The 12,443-nt window shown below is 44.5% G+C and overlaps 1 protein-coding gene across 5 annotated transcripts in view; it reads left to right on the forward strand.

Moving 5' to 3' along the window:
* UVRAG (UV radiation resistance associated) overlaps nucleotides 1-12,443 on the forward strand; it is a 163,360-nt gene that overhangs the window by 131,622 nt on the left and 19,295 nt on the right. The window lies entirely within an intron of this gene.

A 12,443-nucleotide genomic window follows, 5' to 3' on the forward strand; every position in this document is an offset into this window, starting at 1 on the left:
AAGTGGTGGAGGCTTGTGGATAGGAAAGTCAGTCTGAGATTTAAGGAAGAGGTGCCATGGAGATTGGACAATGACTGACCATGATGATACCACCTAGGCTTGGGGAGAAATATCCAAACATGTTACAGAAAGGGCACAAGCTGCTTGTTGCCAGCAGAAGGAGGGTAATTTCATGGCATTGAAATGTGGTGCTGGTGCCAACTATGTAATGGAGGCAGTAATGAAGGAGGAAAAAGGGTTTACGTAATGACCGAAAGAACAGTGGAAAGTTACGAAGAATACAAGCTAGTAAAGAAAATAGTAAAAAGAGTGGCTGTGGAAAGTAAGGGTCAGGCATTTGAAGCCTTTTATATGCAAGACTACTAAAGAAGGAAGGGGTAAAATAAATATATAGATTAGGTAAAGAAGCACAGAGCACTTGAGCTGTGAAGTGGGTCAAAGATGAAAATGGAGAAGTACTGGTGTAGGAAGGTGGGATCATTAGGACATGGCAATGCTTTTATGAGAAACTGCTCAGTGAAGAAAATGCGAAGAAACCATTGAGGGGAAGTATGAGCAAGCACCAGCCTCATAAGACCTATTACCATGGTGGAGATGATGCTGAAGTGCTAAAGATGATGAAATGTGGGAAAGCAGCAAGACCTGACAGTTCGCCATTTGAGGCATTAAAGTATTAGTCCGTGAGGGAGTGGTGGTTAACTTTTTCAGCTTCATTCTCAACTGGAAAAATGCCTGAGTAGGGGAAAAGCACATTGATATCTACCTTCAAGCGTAAAGGAAATGTGCAAGAATGTAGCAATTACTGACCCATCAAGTTAACGAGTCGCACAATGGAAATGGCTGGAAAGAATTATCGAGGAAAGATTTCATGAGGAACTGGAGCATCGACGAACTGACAACCAGTTTGGGTTTATGCCAGGAATGTTGTCAGTGGATGCAGTGTTTGCACCTGAATATCGTAGGAGAAGTATAGGGAGAAACTCAAGGAATTGCACTTAGTGGTTTTGGATTTAGAGCAGACTTATGACAGAGTTCCTAGAGAATTGTTATTGTGGTGCCTGCACTCATGCTCTCTGCTGGAAACGTGTTCAGACTATCATGGACACACATGAGGGTAGCACAACAATAGTGAGAAGCAGCTGTGGCTACAGGGAGTCATTTGCTGTGAGGGTATGTTTGCATCAAGGATCAGCCTTAAACCCATTTCCATTTGATTGTAATGGACTCCTTGACCTAAGAAATTAGGGGAAGAGGCTCCATGGAGCATGGTTTTCACTGATGACATGTTATGAACTAGAAAAGAACCTAGAACCATGGAGGGCTCTGTGACTGGTTTACTCCTCGGAGAATTCTGCTCCAAAAAAATAAAAATTCTACATAAAAAAAAAAAATTCTGTACACAACATTTGAAAATTCTGCATATTTTATTTTTCCAAATGTGTATTATGGAAAATTAAACACAATTACAGTCAGTCAGTCATGATTGAGAACAACATTGCAGAATGTGCAAAATAATTTGTCCCTATCCGCATGCAGTTTTGTAGGGAATTCTCTAGCTTGAGCAGCTGGTGTAGCTGTTTTTGATGCATGATGTGAAGGCCGTTCATGTCGTGCGAAAGGACGAACATCCCTTTGCCCTTTGGTAACTTCAAAAGGACTTGGCTAGGTACTTCAGAAAGTGCTTGGTTGTGATTGTCCTAACATTATATTGACTGCTTGATAAATGTTTTATTTGCCCTCAAAGTCTTTTATTTTTAATGGGTAAGTAAAATAAATTCTGACCTGTAATCTAACCCCATTGCGCCACTTTTGGCACAGGAAAAAAGTGAGAGAGCACATAATCATCTTAGCTGAGGATTTCCTTACTGTCATTTATAATAAGGCTCTTCTACATTACTCTGGCAATGTAAAGAAGCCTTAAAACTTTTACAGGTTTTTATGCTCCTGGGGGAATTGACTGAGAATGGGAACAGTTAACTAATAGGAACATTAACAATGTTACTATGTAGGCAGGCTGCTACATTTCTGCCTCAGAAAATGAGATCAATTAACTATCTATAGCACCATTAACGATGTTTTTTTCACATCAAGAAGTGTTTTATTTCAAACATTGAAACAGTTTTGTAGGAATTCACAGAGCAGACACTTTATTCTTCCATACCGTATCCTCTCTCAAGCAAAAACTGAATTTTATTTCAATCCAATTCCTGTTATCGGCTATAAAATGAGCCTCCAGGAAATTTAAGGGATAGCACTGGCTGATTGCATTTCCAACCCTGGCAAAACAGCTGCTTGCTTCGTTGCAATGAACGAATATAGGCAGGCAGGCTGTTACATTTCTGCCTCGGGACAGAGCCTGCCTTATGCCTAACAATGATATAAATGGTCACCTTTCTTAAACAGCATCACAGGGTATAATTGAAGAAAATGGCTTATGAATCAACTGGCAAAAGATGGAATACATGTCATGCTTCGTTGAGGAGGCAATGAGAATCCAGTAAAACAAGATGGTTTATGGGGTAGTCTGTGCAACAATTTAAATATCTTGCTTCATTGTTGAGTAGTGATGGGAATGTGGATGCAGGTTTAGGAGCCACAGAAAGAGCACTTAACATAAATGGAGAGAGTTGATGGGAATTTTCTGCCATAAGAATATACCAAATAAATTAAAGAGCAAAATGTGTATGATCATGATTAGACCAGTCATGAAGTAAGGGTCAGAATGCCAACCAGTGAGGAATAGAGAGAACTACTACTTCACACTGCCAAAATGAGAATGCATAGATGGATACTGGGTAAGACTAGAGCTGATAGACTATGCAATGAACTGGTATGAGCCATGATGCAAGTAACCCCTATTATGGAAAAGCTGAGGGAGTATCACCTGAGATGGCTATTAGGCAGGATGGTCAGGAGTGCAACCCTTTGCTCTGGGTTTGTCTCAACCTCTGACTAGATGGTTCAGAAGCTGGGGCTGGACAACTAGATGGATCACTCAATAATTGCTCTGTTCTGTTCATTCCCTCTGAAGCATCTGGCACTGGCCACTGTTGGAAGACAGGTTCCTAGGCTAGATAGACCATTGGTCTGACCCAGTATAGCCATTCTTATGATGTCTGGGTCATGTGAAATGATGAAATGTGGGATATGTTGGCTATAGTAAAGAGCTAGTAGTCATGGGCCAAAGAACACAAGGAAGACCTAGAAAAAGGTGGTTTGACATGATGAAGGTTGTCTTTGAAGACACATTTGACAAGTGTGCTAGGAGACTAATAAGAGCTGCTGACCCTGACTGATGGGACAAGGCGAAGAAGAAGAAAGTAGGTGGATAATAAAATCTCCACAGGAATTTAAAATTTGTTTATGTACTTTGTAACTTCTTTACTTTGTCAGGCAATGCACAGTCAACCTATGGAACTCCTTGCCAGGGGATGTGAAGGTCAAGACCATAACAGGGTTAAAAAAAAATAAACTAGATAAATTCATTGAGGCTAGGTCCATCAATGGCTGTTAGGCAGGATGGGCAGAGATGATGTCCCTACCGTCTGTTTGCCAGAAGCTGGGAATGCGCGACGGGATGGATCACGCGATTACCTGTTCTGTTCATTCCCCCTCGGGCACTTGGCATTGGCCGCTGTCGGAAGATAGGATACTGGGCTAGATGGACCTTTGGTCTGACCCAGTATGGCCACTCTTATGTTCTTAGTGTCTAAGAAGAGAGAGGTATACTTTAAAGAACCAAAGACCCAAATGATATGGCTTTAGATTGGTCACCACCTTGAACAGAATTATAAAGCAAATCAGAAGCCAGCGCAGTCCATGGAGAGCCGGTGAATTGTGCTCCACATAGTTCATGTTGCTAAGTGGTCAGCCATGTTGTATTAATTTAATTACTTTTCTCGATCGATTTAAAGATCGTACAGAGGCATCAGGAGTATAAAGTACATATGTTATACAAGCCTCTTACATTAAGCAGGTTTTTCCATGCATTGTCACTTTCATAAATCACTTCTTACCCTCTCTGACTTTTCTTTTGCTGTAGGGACACATGGTGGTGCTCTGAGTTGATTAAATGCAGGCTCCTTTACTGCTCCAGTGAACCCAACAAGTTACCTTACTCTGAAAGTTTCCATTTCAGCAAAGTAAAACTAGTAGTGTATATATGAGTTCTTCATTCCAGTCTTTTCTAAAGGAAGCCAGTGTTTTCATAGGAACACTAACCCATTAGCACTGTGATTGTCATAACCTTCTTAACATTTCTGGGTCTGTTGCATGGCTCTAAACAGACCATTCAGAGCAGGTGCTATTTAAAAGCATCCTTTTTTCTTTGCATTGGATGTAAAGTGGTACCGCTTACTGATATATTGATTTTCTTTTGATTTTAATAACCTGGATGTATCAGGAGATCTGTGTTGCTGCCCATCACTGTAGTATCTGAGCACCTTCCACATCAAATGAAATACAATAGTAAAAACCCTAGTGGAAGTATAGAACAGTCTAGTCCACTGTCTACACTGGTGTTTTTAAAAAAAAAAAAAAAAAGGCATGAGATGTTGTGTTAAGAGTCAAACTACAGGTGGAATATGGGAATGAGGGAGACGGATGGTGAGAGGCTTGAGTCTGAAAGCTGGTTCTGGCAGTGGAGAGGCTATTTTGGTACTTAGGTATACAGATTCTTCTAGTTTCTCAGCCTTATGGTGTATCTTGATCTCGGTTACATTTCAGGAGCCTTCCAGAATAAAATAGACAATATAGCAACCAGAACCTTTTTAAAAAAAAAAAAAAAAAAGACCAAGCACCTGATACCTTGTAAGTCATTAGTTCTCTCTGCCCACAATGGCCCCCTGGCAGCCCTGATATGCCATTTTGTAGAAAGAAAGATCAGTCTCTTCCAGGCCAGTGATTAGATCATTACCACCCTCTTTGTCTCCCTTAACTGACCAGAGTATTATACTTCGTTAATTCTTCGAAAACACTTATCAGTAATGGACCCAGATTAGTCTCCAAATGTAATTTTACTTAGGGTTGAAAGAGAATGTTGGCAATAGGGAAGAAAAATACAAAAATAGAAAAGCCATAATAAACTTCATAGATGGGAATAAGCATCTAGATTAATGCAATCAAAAGCATTTCTATGGTGGTACTAAACAATCTACAGAATATTGAAATTCTACTTTAGTATCTTTCAGGTCCAAATTAATCCCTGGTGTAACTCAGTTGATTTCAGCAGTGTTAGATCAGCTGTGAAATTGGCTCACAGCCTAAAGCTTTCTCCATTTGCTAGCTCTGACCTCCTAACAAGTCACAGAAAGGAGGAAAACATATCTTGGTTATTTATATAGTATGTATCTCTTATGTCAGTGCTAACATGATCCACAGTTGTCTACCACTGGGCACGCTAGACCTGTGGAAAGAGAGAGGGGTCTGGCATGATTTCTGTAAGGTTTGAATCCATTTAGTAATAGTGTATACAGGATCAAAATTTTCAATCTTAGCTGAGCAGAGGTAATGTGTTTGGGACTATTAAACAGGAGTAAATTTACTCGTATAGACATAGTACTAGATACCCTTTTCCCCCTTTTTATACATAGTAGGCTTTTGAAGTACTAGTTGTGGAAACCTTCATTATCCTTTAGGGACATTGTCGTTACACAGGCAGGTATTTCCTTAGTGATGTACGGTCATTAGCAAGACAAAATACATTTTTTGGCTAGGTGATATTTCAAAACATGTATGAATGTTAGGCATGGTTCTCGGGGGGTATCAAATTACCCCAGTGAATATCTATGCCTCATTTCCTTCTCACCTCTAAGACTTGCATGCATAGTCATTCTTTTTTAGGGCTAATGATTCTAAACAATACTTCTTAGTACTTCCTTATAAAATAAATGGAAATGGTTCTTTTCAGGAAGCATAGCTCAAGGGGGAAATTATGGACTAGATTTTCAAAGTCAAGCACTTGCTGTTGTGCACTTAGTCACATGACGGCAAATACTCAGTGTGTTTGGAAAATATCTAGCTCTTGATATAAAGCCCACATACAACACCAGCTGTTAAAATGCTGTTAAGTCACTCGATAGGCTGACTTGATAGACATACCCTATGCAACAGACATAGGGTAACTGTCAAGGCTTTTCCAGGTGTCTCCCAACATGAGATTGGGAGCAGCTGAGATGGTCTTTCTTGGTTTTCTTAGTTATAAGTCTTACTGAATTTTAGACTTTCATCTATACCACAAACTTATTCTTATAAACTTCTTCAGTATTCGTGTTGATTTTACAGTTTCTCTTTTAATAGGATAATTTTTCAAGGATCTTATTCTTTTGGTTGAATTTACACAACGGTTAACTGATGCAATAGTGACCTGCATTAATGGCAGTGTTTTTCTGATAATGTGGCATCAATGACTCCTCTTTAGTGCTCTTTCCAGTTCTTTCCTATGGAAAGAAGGCCCAGGACCAGTGGGGAAAAAAATCACAACTAAAAAAGAATTGAATTTTAGTATGGATCAGGTTCATTTTTAAAATGCCACTTTTAAGGTGACATATCAGTTCAGCTAATTCATTTTGTAAATTAATTCTTTTTGAGTGATCACGTTGATTCCAATTAGTTGTGCATGCACTAGGTGTGCAGTCAGAAACTTTTTCCCTTAGCAGCTCCTGTCGGGTTGGCCAGGGAGCCTCTTGGAGTGGCGCCCTCCTGGCACTCAATATATGTCCCTGCCGACCTGACCCCCCTTCAGTTCCTTCTTACTATCCATGGCGGCGTTGGAATTGCATTTTGCTTGCTTGCAAGTGTTCCCTTAGCTATTACTTAGTTCTACACATTTTTTTGTTTTGTAGTTAGTTTATTGTTCAGTAGTTAGGGTAGTCTTGGTGAGTGGGTTGTTCTCCCCTCACCCCGCCTTGGGCTCTGGGGCATGCCTTAAGCCCAAGTATTTAAATCTTGTGGTGTATGCAAGAAGCCTATGCCTAATAGCCACCCTCACGACTTGTGCTTGAGGTGTCTAGGGGGAGGCGCATCAGTCCGAGTGCTGTAAGATCTGTAAGGCTTTCAAATCCAGGACTAGGAAGGAACGTGACTTCCGTTTGAAGCAGCTATTAATAGAACCCGCACCCCGTCCAGCAGCACCCGACCACCAAGTCCTGGGCCTGAGCTCGGTTCAGAGCGTCCTGGCATCAGTCTGCGAACCAGAAGAGGAAGGACTCTGGTGTTAGAGACCCTCAGTACTGAAGATCCCCGGCACCACAGCACCCTGGCACCGGTCAACATCCCTGGTGCCCCATAAATGCCAAAGGCGGCGGACAGAGGGCGCTCTCCTCAGAGAGCGAGACCATCCAGGGAGACTTTGCTGCCTCAGAGGAAGGACTCAACTTCCAAACAACGAGATCTCGTGCCATCAACTCCGGTGACCCAGTTGACACTGTTGAGTCTAGCACTCAGCGACTCTCTGATGCGGCACTGCTTGGTGAAGGAGTCGGAACCCCCCTCCACCCCAGATACTTTTGAGGCTGCAAAAGAGCTGATAGAAAGTACTGCACCTAAGCCTCTTTCTGTTAGAGAGAAGCCTCCAGCACCGCCTAGACGGGTGCCATCTAGAGGCAAACCTGCAATGAGGCCCTGTTTCTCACCAGACTGGCACCGTTGTATAGCCCACTCCATTCACCTGGAGGAATCTTATCTCCTGGGAGCATACAACGAGCTTGTAGACCACCTCACAAGGTCATTCCGCAGTCACGAGTGGTCCATCTGGATGGAGGTCATACATTCCATCTTCCAAAGGTGGGGGTTTCCCCAGGTAGACCTGTTCACCACTGGGAGCAAGAAGAAGTTTCCAAAATTTTTTTCTTCCAAAAGCACAGTCTGGGATCTATCTTGGACGCATTCACGAAGCACTGGGGGAACAGACTACTGTATGCCTTCCCTCCGATACCACTCGTCCACAAGGTTCTCCTCAAGATCCGCAGGGACAAGGCAGAGGTAATTCTGCTGGCTCCTGTGTGGCCACGCCAACATTGGTACACCACGCTTCTGGAGCTGTCAGTGGGCGCCCCGATCGTGCTGTCGCTCCTCCCTGATCTGATTACACAGGACCCCGGCCTCCTGCTTCACCCAGACCTCCCTCTGAAGGCCTGGAAGCTTCATGGTTAAATGCAAGGGAGCTCCAATGCATGGAATGAGTGAGGGAGGTGCTACTTGGGAACAGGAAACCTTCCACCAGCGCCACCTACCTGGCCAAATGGAAAAAGTTCTTGTGCTGGTGCGATCGCAGTCACATATCCCTATTTCAGGCATCTATACCATTCATCTTGGACTGTCTACAGCACCTGAAGCGGCAAGGCCTGGCTGGATCATCCATCAGGGTACACCTCGTGGCCATCTCAGCGTTCCAACCGGGAGAGTTGGGGCGTTCAGTCTTGGCCCACCATAGGGTTAGCAGTTTCCTTAAGGGCATGGAACAGCTACACCCACAGTCCCGCCCACAGGTACCAACTTGGGACCTCAACCTGTGTGGTGTTCCCCTCTGGTGGTATCCGAACCAGTGATCTTCTAGGTCACGCCAATCCTTGACTCTGGGAGCCAGCCTTACCCTGTTCTGCTGTGAGAACCCCCACTCCTGGGCTGTTCACGCATAGCCTCTGGCATGTAAGCTGCTCCTTGGATTCTGCAACCGAATGACGCTAGCCAATATCTCCTGTCCCAAACACAACCCTAGGAACTTCCGTCTTGCAGTGTCGAGTTATGCCCGCAAGACGCTGCAAGCTTATATCAATTCATCAATTTAACAAAGAAATTGATATGTACCAGGCTTGTTGCCCCAAGGGGAGTCTCTGATATGCTTCAAACCAAACACACTGCTTCAGGTAGAATAAGCAAACAAATTTATTAACTTATTAACATTATAAAGATAGATTTTAAGTGATTATAAGTCAAAGCATAACAAGTCGGATTTGGACAAATGAAGTAAAAGCAAAATGCAGTCAAAGCTGATCTTAACACTATCAGTGTCCTTACAAACTTAGATGCTTCTCACCACAGGCTAGCTGGTTGCTCTTCAGCCAGGCTCTCCCCTTTGATCAGCACTTCAGTCTTGGTGTGGTGTCTGTAGATGGAGGTGGAAGAGAGAGCATGGCAAATGTTTCTCCCTTTGATCATGTTCTTTCCTCCCTCTTGGCTTTGCCCCCCCCCCCTTCAGAGTCATAGAATCATAGAATATCAGGGTTGGAAGGGACCCCAGAAGGTCATCTAGTCCAACCCCCTGCTCAAAGCAGGACCAATTCCCAGTTAAATCATCCCAGCCAGGGCTTTGTCAAGCCTGACCTTAAAAACCTCTAAGGAAGGAGATTCTACCACCTCCCTAGGTAACGCATTCCAGTGTTTCACCACCCTCTTAGTGAAAAAGTTTTTCCTAATATCCAATCTAAACCTCCCACACTGCAACTTGAGACCATTACTCCTCGTTCTGTCATCTGCTACCATTGAGAACAGTCTAGAGCCATCCTCTTTGGAACCCCCTTTCAGGTAGTTGAAAGCAGCTATCAAATCCCCCCTCATTCTTCTCTTCTGCAGACTAAACAATCCCAGCTCCCTCAGCCTCTCCTCAAAAGTCATGTGTTCCAGTCCCCTAATAATTTTTGTTGCCCTTCGCTGGACTGTCTCCAATTTTTCCACATCCTTCTTGAAGTGTGGGGCCCAAAACTGGACACAGTACTCCAGATGAGGCCTCACCAATGTCGAATAGAGGGGAACGATCACGTCCCTCGATCTGCTCGCTATGCCCCTACTTATACAGCCCAAAATGCCATTGGCCTTCTTGGCAACAAGGGCACACTGCTGACTCATATCCAGCTTCTCGTCCACTGTCACCCCTAGGTCCTTTTCCGCAGAACTGCTGCCTAGCCATTCGGTCCCTAGTCTGTAGCGGTGCATTGGGTTCTTCCGTCCTAAGTGCAGGACCCTGCACTTATCCTTATTGAACCTCATCAGATTTCTTTTGGCCCAATCCTCCAATTTGTCTAGGTCCTTCTGTATCCTATCCCTCCCCTCCAGCATATCTACCACTCCTCCCAGTTTAGTATCATCCGCAAATTTGCTGAGAGTGCAATCCACACCATCCTCCAGATCATTTATGAAGATATTGAACAAAACCGGCCCCAGGACCGACCCTTGGGGTACTCCACTTGATACCGGCTGCCAACTAAATATGGAGCCATTGATCACTACCTGTTGAGCCCGACAATCTAGCCAGCTTTCTACCCACCTTGTAGTGCATTCATCCAGCCCATACTTCTTTAACTTGCTGACAAGAATACTGTGGGAGACCGTGTCAAAAGCTTTGCTAAAGTCAAGAAACAATACATCCACTGCTTTCCCTTCATCCACAGAATCAGTAATCTCATCATAAAAGGCGATTAGATTAGTCAGGCATGACCTTCCCTTGGTGAATCCATGCTGGCTGTTCCTGATCACTTTCCTCTCATGCAAGTGCTTCAGGATTGATTCTTTGAGGACCTGCTCCATGGTTTTTCCAGGGACTGAAGTGAGGCTGACTTGCCTGTAGTTCCCAGGATCCTCCTTCTTCCCTTTTTTAAAGATTGGCACTACATTAGCCTTTTTCCAGTCATCCGGGACTTCCCCGGTTCGCCACGAGTTTTCAAAGATAATGGCCAATGGCTCTGCAATCACAGCCGCCAATTCCTTCAGCACTCTCGGATGCAACTCGTCCGGCCCCATGGACTTGTGCACGTCCAGCTTTTCTAAATAGTCCCTAACCACCTCTATCTCCACAGAGGGCTGGCCATCTCTTCCCCATTTTGTGATGCCCAGCGCAGCAGTCTGGGAGCTGACCTTGTTAGTGAAGACAGAGGCAAAAAAAGCATTGAGTACAGTAGCTTTTTCCACATCCTCTGTCACTAGGTTGCCTCCCTCATTCAGTAAGGGGCCCACACATTCCTTGGCTTTCTTCTTGTTGCCAACATACCTGAAGAAACCCTTCTTTTTACTCTTGACATCTCTGGCTAGCTGCAGCTCCAGGTGCGATTTGGCCCTTCTGATAACATTCCTACATGCCCGAGCAATATTTTTATACTCTTCTCTGGTCATATGTCCAACCTTCCACTTCTTGTAAGCTTCTTTTTTATGTTTAAGATCCGCTAGGATTTCACCATTAAGCCAAGCTGGTCGCCTGCCATATTTACTATTCTTTCGACTCATTGGGATGGTTTGTCCCTGTAACCTCAACAGGGATTCCTTGAAATACAGCCAGCTCTCCTAGACTCCTTTCCCCTTCAAGTTAGTCCCCCAGGGGATCCTGGCCATCCGTTCCCTGAGGGAGTCGAAGTCTGCTTTCCTGAAGTCCAGGGTCCGTATCCTGCTGCTTACCTTTCTTCCCTGCGTCAGGATCCTGAACTCAACCAACTCATGGTCACTGCCTCCCAGATTCCCATCCACTTTTGCTTCCCCCACTAATTCTACCCGGTTTGTGAGCAGCAGGTCAAGAAAAGCGCCCACCCCTAGTTGGCTCCTCTAGCACTTGTGCCAGGAAATTGTCCCCTACGCTTTCCAAAAACTTCCTGGATTGTCTATGCACCGCTGTATTGCTCTCCCAGCAGATATCAGGAAAATTAAAGTCACCCATGAGAATCAGGGCATGCGATCTAGTAGCTTCCGTGAGCTGCCGGAAGAAAGCCTCATCTACCTCATCCCCCTGGTCCGGTGGTCTATAGCAGACTCCCACCACTACATCACTCTTGTTGCACACACTTCTAAACTTAATCCAGAGACACTCAGGTTTTTCTGCAGTTTCGTACCGGAGCTCTGAGCAGTCATACTGCTCCCTTACATACAGTGCTACTCCCCAACCTTTTCTGCCCTGCCTGTCCTTCCTGAACAGTTTATAACCATCCATGACAGTACTCCAGTCATGTGAGTTATGACCAAGTCTCTGTTATTCCGATCATGTCATAGTTCCTTGACATCACCAGGACCTCCAGTTCTCCCTGCTTGTTTCCAAGGCTTTGTGCATTTGTATATAAGCACTTGAGATAACCTGTTGATCGCCCCTCATTCCCAGTATGAGGCAGGAGCCCTCCCCTCACAGACATTCCTGCCTGTGCTTCCTCCCGGTATCCCGCTTTCCCACTTACCTCAGGGCTTTGGTCTCCTTCCCCCAGTGAACCTAGTTTAAAGCCGTCCTCACTAGGTTAACCAGCCTGCTGGCAAAGATGCTCTTCCCTCTCTTCGTAAGATGGAGCCCGTCTCTGCCCAGCACTCCTCCTTCATGGAACACCATCCCATGGTCAAAGAAACCAAAGCCTTCTCTCCGACACCACCTGCGTAGCCATTCGTTGACTTCCATGATTCGACGCTCCCTACCTAGGCCTTTTCCTTCCACAGGGAGGATGGACGAGAACACCACTTGCGCCTCCAACTCCTTTATCCTT

The sequence above is a fragment of the Lepidochelys kempii genome, chromosome 1, assembly GCF_965140285.1.
Source record: "Lepidochelys kempii isolate rLepKem1 chromosome 1, rLepKem1.hap1, whole genome shotgun sequence".
Lineage (NCBI taxonomy): Eukaryota > Metazoa > Chordata > Testudines > Cheloniidae > Lepidochelys > Lepidochelys kempii.